Below are 6,747 nucleotides of genomic sequence, written 5' to 3'. Positions count from 1 at the left end.
ACCACAGACCACAAGCTACAGACTACACACCACAGACCACAAGCTACAGACTACACACCACAGACCACAAGCTACAGACTACACACCACAGACTGCAGACTACACACCACAGACTACAAACTACACGCCACAGACTACAGACTGCCCACCACAGAATAAACACTGCAGACTTAACACTACAGACTACAAGCCACAGACTACAGACTGCACACTCCAGACTAAACACCGCAGACTACACACCGCAGACTACAGACTACAAGCCATGGACTACAGACTACAAGCCACAGACTACAGACTACACGCCACAGACTACAGACTACAGACTACATCATACAGACCTCAGATAAAAGACTGTACACTACAGACTACACACCACATGACTACAAGCCATAGACTACAGACTGCAGACTTTTGTCTACATCACTCAGACTACAGGCTACATTATACAGACTACAGACTATAAACCACAGACTAGAAGTCATCATACAGACTTAAGACTACACAACACAACCTACCCAGTGTAGACTATAGACGACATATGTAGACTACAGGATACACACCAGAGACTGCAGACTGCAGACTACATATGCAGACTACAGGATACACAACAAACTACAGAATGCAGACTACAGACTACACAACACAGACTACAGACAACATAATACAGACTACACAACACAGACTACACACTACACAAAACAAAACAGACTCCCCCCCCCCCCCCCCCGTGGACTACAGACAACAGGATACACACCACAGATTACAGACTAGAGACACCATACACACCACAGGTGGATTAGCATCAGAACTCAGACTAGTGTCGGCCCAGCCCCAGGCACTTAAACACTCCAAGATCAACGCTCAACCGAGCTCAGAGCGAAGCTGGGTGAGACCAGCCTATGACCTCATCCTCCAGACCTAAATATATTCAACTCTCATGCTGACCTTTCAGCGTAACTCCATACCAACTAATCACATTCCAATCCGAAATTGTGCCTGTGGGAATAAAATACTGAACACACGGTTTTAGGGATGAATAATTCATAAAAATGCCACTACTGCTATAGGTATAAAAAACAAGACATCAATGAAGATCAAGAATAGACGATTTGTGGCCAAGTACGCTCTAGATGGGGATCAGCTGCCGACAGCGATGGTTCATCCGAGCCTAGTGCCTAAACATTGCCCCGACTCATACCACTTTTAGAACAAGACTGAAGACTTTTACGTTAAATACATTGCACTTTCTATAATGCATTTTTTACTCTTTTACTTATTTTTACTTTGCATTTGTTTTCTATTACTTATCTATTTAATTGTGTTTTCTAATTGATCGTATGTGAAGCACTTTGAGTCTGCATCGTGTATGAAAAGTGCTATATGTATATATTATATATGTATAAATCAATATGAAAACCAAAACTAACTTCCCCCTCCGATGATCCCTCGTCTCAGTGGGGCTGAGAGGGGGGGGTCTATGCTACTGTAAATAGCTGCCGGGCGCTGCTGTCATTTAGCGACGTGACATTTCCCCGCTAAAGGTTAGATGTTGCAGATGTTAGAGAGGCAAGTGTGGTGGATCTGCTGTTGTGGGTGTTGTTGGTATAGCAGTGTTGGTGTTGATGTTGTGTGTTGGTGGTTATAGTTATAATTGTACCTAGACACAAAGTGTTTAGGTACAATTAAAAAATAACTTTACGAGACATTACAGAGTGCTGTTAATCTCCTGTCGTGTGGGTCACACATGGATCATGGTTTGGTTTTGTCATGACATTGATATTCTTCTCATTTAATAAAATGCATTAAATCTCAAAGGGTCAGAAACTTTTGGAAAAGCTTGCTGTTGCATAATAGTGTGTGATCAGGAATCGTGTGAGTGAGTGAGTGAGTGAGTGAGTGAGTGAGTGAGTGAACGAGCGAGTGAGTGAGCGCGTGTGTGTGTGGGTCTGTGCATATGCATGCATGTGCATGTGTCTGTACACACGGGCGTATGTGCATGTGCATGTGCGTACAAGTGGTCTTGCATGTATGCATGCGTGTATTTCCAGGACAGCTCAGCCTAGTTCAGAAGAATCTGGGGCGGGCCATCAGACAGCTTATTTAGGAACCAGAACTAGAACTCTGTGTCACACTCTACTTCCTTCCAACCCCTCCGCCCCTCGCTCATAACCGTCTCATGGGACGCTTCATCACTTTCTCCATCACAACCCCTCCTCACTCATTCCAATTATCAACAATACCTACCTATCTATCCCCCTCCTCCTCAAACACCTTCTCATTGCTCCTTGTCTTCATCACCCATGTATTGGCGCTGGCACTACTAACCCGACAGACTACCTAGGTGGCTACCAAACTCCACCAGGGTGGTAGTGTTGAAAGCCGGCTGATTGTAGAAGTTTGTAGATAATGATACATGGCGCTGGTGTGTTGCCAAGCAGGAGATCTCTCACTGAGTGTGCGTGGTGATGGCTGGTCGAACCTGTGCACAATGATTACTCAATGCTAACAGGGGTGCAGCCTCACCCAGCCCCCGAGTCCAATCAGTCTGACTCGGGCCAGGTGAGGCTGCTTAAACCATCCAACATCCACAAAGACACCACACATGAATGTACTCCAAAATATATGAATTTGAAAATGTGACACAGATATCAAGGTGAAATTGATATCTCAGATCAAATAAGGTAACATACTTTCTTTCATCTGAAATGTCTTATTTAATGATAATTGTAAACAGGTATCAAGTTCATAATTAAGTTGTGCTCCAAGCTCAACTCATCTCTTCTTTACTAAGCGTTGTTGTGTCTCTGTGTATTATGACCAGAGGCTTTGCTGTATCAACAACAGCAAAGCCTCTCTTTGCTGTTATTGATACCACACCCGGGCTGTAAGTTAATGGCCTTCTTATCTGACAGCTTCATTAGCCAGTGTGGTCATTCAACACTTGATATCTGGACCAATCAGCATCACTCAAACCCTGACACATCCCACCCCTTAACTGACATCAATCTATGAGGGCTGACAGAGAGAAGAAAGATACAAAGACATTGATATACAAACACCGGACACATGCATGCACGCCCACAGGCACACACACAGGCATGCACGCACGCACGCCCACACACACACTCACACACACGCACATGCACACACATACACCACAGAAGCGTGTCCAGTGAGGATTGAACCGTGGGTCTCTCTTCATATCCAGGAGTTAATTTTGTTTCTGCTGAACCAACAGGAAGTCAGCGTGCTACTCCATCACCCCAACATGAAAGATTTCCCAGGGGAATGCAGGGCTGGTCCACAGATGATGAAACTGTCTAGAGACACCAAAGTCCTCAGGAAAAATACCATACACTCCATAGTTTCTCTCCCTCTCTCTCTCTCTTTTTCAATTCAATGACCTTTATTGGTATAGCTGTTCACACATAACATTGCTAATGTTCATATATTAGAGTGTAGAAGTACAGAGTGAGAGTGTTGATTGATGTGCTGTGTGTTTGTGTGTGTGTGCGTGGGAGCGTGCATGTGTGTGTGTACACGTGTGATCGTGTGCGTGTTTGTGTGCATGTGTGTTGTTCGTGCATACGTGCATGCGTGCTTAAGTACTTGCATGTGTGTGTCTGTGTGTGTGTGTGTGTAGTCAGCATAAATCATCACTAATGGAGATGGCCTCCAACCAAATTATATCACCAGAGACGACTTATTATATTTAAATTATATTCACTGTGACAAAGGATGGACTAGACAAACAACCGGTATTCTACTGATAATACTGGGAGCTGCCCAGTAAAACAACAGTATTTTACTGGTGGACACTGGGCAACCACAGTATTCTACTGGTGGACACTAGGAGCTTCCCATTACACAATACAGAGGCATCTACTGGTTGACACTGTGAGCTGCCCAGTACACAGTACAGAGTAATCTACTGGTGGACACGGCAAGCTGCCCAGTACACTGTATTCTACTGGTGGACACTGGGAACTGCCCAGTACACACAAAAGAGTTTGCTACTCCTCCCCTTTGCATACTCCCTCCATCCCTCATGTGATCAATCATTACTTAGCAGGGGAAGGGTCTGGGCTCCTTGCTCAAGGATGCATTGAGGTTATCTGTGGACATTGGGTTTCAAACCCAGAACCACTCTGATCACTGGACTGTTAATGTTTTTGTTTTGTCTGTCTTTCTTTCATTTGCTCATGATGGTAAACGACCTTACATTGTAAGGTACTGTCTTCTAAGATACCGTCCTCTCTGATCTCAGAGATTAGTTGTAGGTGTTTATTGAGGTGTATTTATGGGGATACTTATCATAACAGTGAAGGACTACATATTCCCTAGAGAGTAATCCATTCATGTTTTCAAATGACATCTGGAATCACAAGAAAATAATTCTTTATTGATGAGATCAGTATTGGCATTTTATTGATTAAACTTTCTCTTGGTTTTATTTAAGATACACACACATATGCACACACACAAGCACACAGACCAGACACACATGCACACTAACCTCTAAAACATGCAACTTCCCCCCCCACACACACACAAACACACACACACACACCCCAGAAACCACAACATTGTACACTGTTTGACAGGGTGGAGACTGTGTTTATCATTCATACCACCAGCCCAAGGAAACTGAATGTAGGAAAGAAAAAGCATGAGAGGATACCAGGTCAGAAAGGATTCATACATATACATGTATAGTGGGGGAAACCCTACCTACCTGTCTAAAATCTTTGGAAACATGGATACATTCTTGATAATTACTAACTGTGATTTTTTAAAAATAGAATTAATTAAATGAAAGTATGCAACTTAAAAAAAAATGTAAGTAGCTTCATGCTTTAGCATCACTATCTATCCAAATTAACTTACAGCGAATTAAGATATTGGTCATCATGACCCACTTAGGGTCATGAACACCATAGGGGGTTCTGGCCAACTCCAGGAAATAATTGATGTAATATTCATAATTGATCTAATTGATTCTAATTGAAGTATTTTTTTTCCGTTATTTTAAAAAATATCTATTTTAACAGCATTATCTATCCACCGTAACTGAGCTTCAAGTTTTAACAAAACTTGCGTGGTATTTATTTTCTAAAGATTACTATTAGGAAAGTCTTTACCTCTCTCTAGTGGCTATTGGACGGAGGTGCAGCATCTGCCATGGAAGCGCTGAACGATGCCTAACATACGTCACACACCTAATAACATTCCAAGAGGCCGTTATTTAAACGCCAAAAAACAACCTCATATAATGTGAGGAATAACGATAATTCTATTCGATGTAGTTATTTAAGTAATAATAAACGAAAACTGCTTGAAAACACAGATACACACACGTACGCATGCACGTGTGCAAAATCACACACATGTACACTCACCCACACCCACTACCACTTCCCCCCCCCCCCCCCCCCACACACACACACACACACACACACACACACACACACACACACACACACACACACACACACACACACACACACACACCATCACCATATCTGACACCATTCCAGGCCCAAAGAAGGGAGATTTAACTATCAACAATACAATAAAAACATAGATAAATAAATTTATACTGTTAATTAATCCTGGCCGAAATTGTTATTGTATAATGTACAATTCCTCTGAATAGTACATTTGCTCAAGATAATATATATATCATGTTAATGTTCATGTTATTTTCCATTAAAAAAAACATGCATAAACTTAATTTACAAGTAGTAGTTACTGAAATATTATTCAAACTCATAATTGCATTGTTCAAACGGACACCTTGTAGCGTTTTAAGTAATGTTTTAGCTACATTGGTGTAAAATGACCCCTGCCAATAATTTGAGTTATCCTCCTGTGGAAATAATTTCTTATCAGTATTTACATTGAATGGGTAAGTCCTAACCGGACTAGGAAAAACTAACGGCCGAGAGGGACAAAATACACTAAGGGGTACTAGCAGGCTAAACGCGTTTTCGCTCAGAGCCAGAATGACTGAAACAGAATGAGCTCAGCGAGGCGCGCGTCAGCACCAGGCAAATTTGAAAGACGGCACTTCACTTTCATTCATTATGTAAGAACAAATTTATGCCACGCCACAGGAGAAGGAATCCTCGTCACGAAAAAGGGAATTAAAAAGACAACGTGAACGTCAAAATAAAAAAAATGTTTCATGTTGTCATAGCTTCTTGGAACGTACCGCCTACCGTAGTTGCAACAAGGTTGTAACGCACATTTGAAAAAGTGAGGCGCTGGAGAGTACGATTCGTTTGAATGCAAAATACAATTTGACCACAAGATGGAAGAAATTCCAACACAGTGTCCCTTTAAAAGTAAGTGGGATGTTGCAAATGGTGAAGAAAAGGCTGTACTGAAGATATACAGAATCGAGGGGTTGAGTTGCTCTTGCATGGAGAGATGGTCACGAAAACCGTAAAACTAGAAAAGTAGTAATAGTTGTATGTGCAGTTCAGCTCTAGTAGTAATAGTTGTATGTGCAGTTCAGCTCTACCGACAAAAGGATGTATTTCCGCCTACACAGGAAGCACTTCCTCCACATCACATCTACGCTTTTTTCTGTCGTCTGACTCAATAATATATCACATGATGGCAACAAGTCTGGGAAATGTAGTTCTGTGCAAATGTTTACAATAATATATATTTTTTACATTCATTAGACACTTCGATTCAAAGCAGTCTCTCAGATAAAGGCCTTCTCAGATGTCAATCACA

Source organism: Pollachius pollachius, assembly GCF_949987615.1.
Source record: "Pollachius pollachius genome assembly, chromosome: 12".
In the NCBI taxonomy this organism is placed as follows: Eukaryota; Metazoa; Chordata; class Actinopteri; order Gadiformes; family Gadidae; genus Pollachius; species Pollachius pollachius.
Note: the sequence above shows the minus strand (reverse complement) of the source record.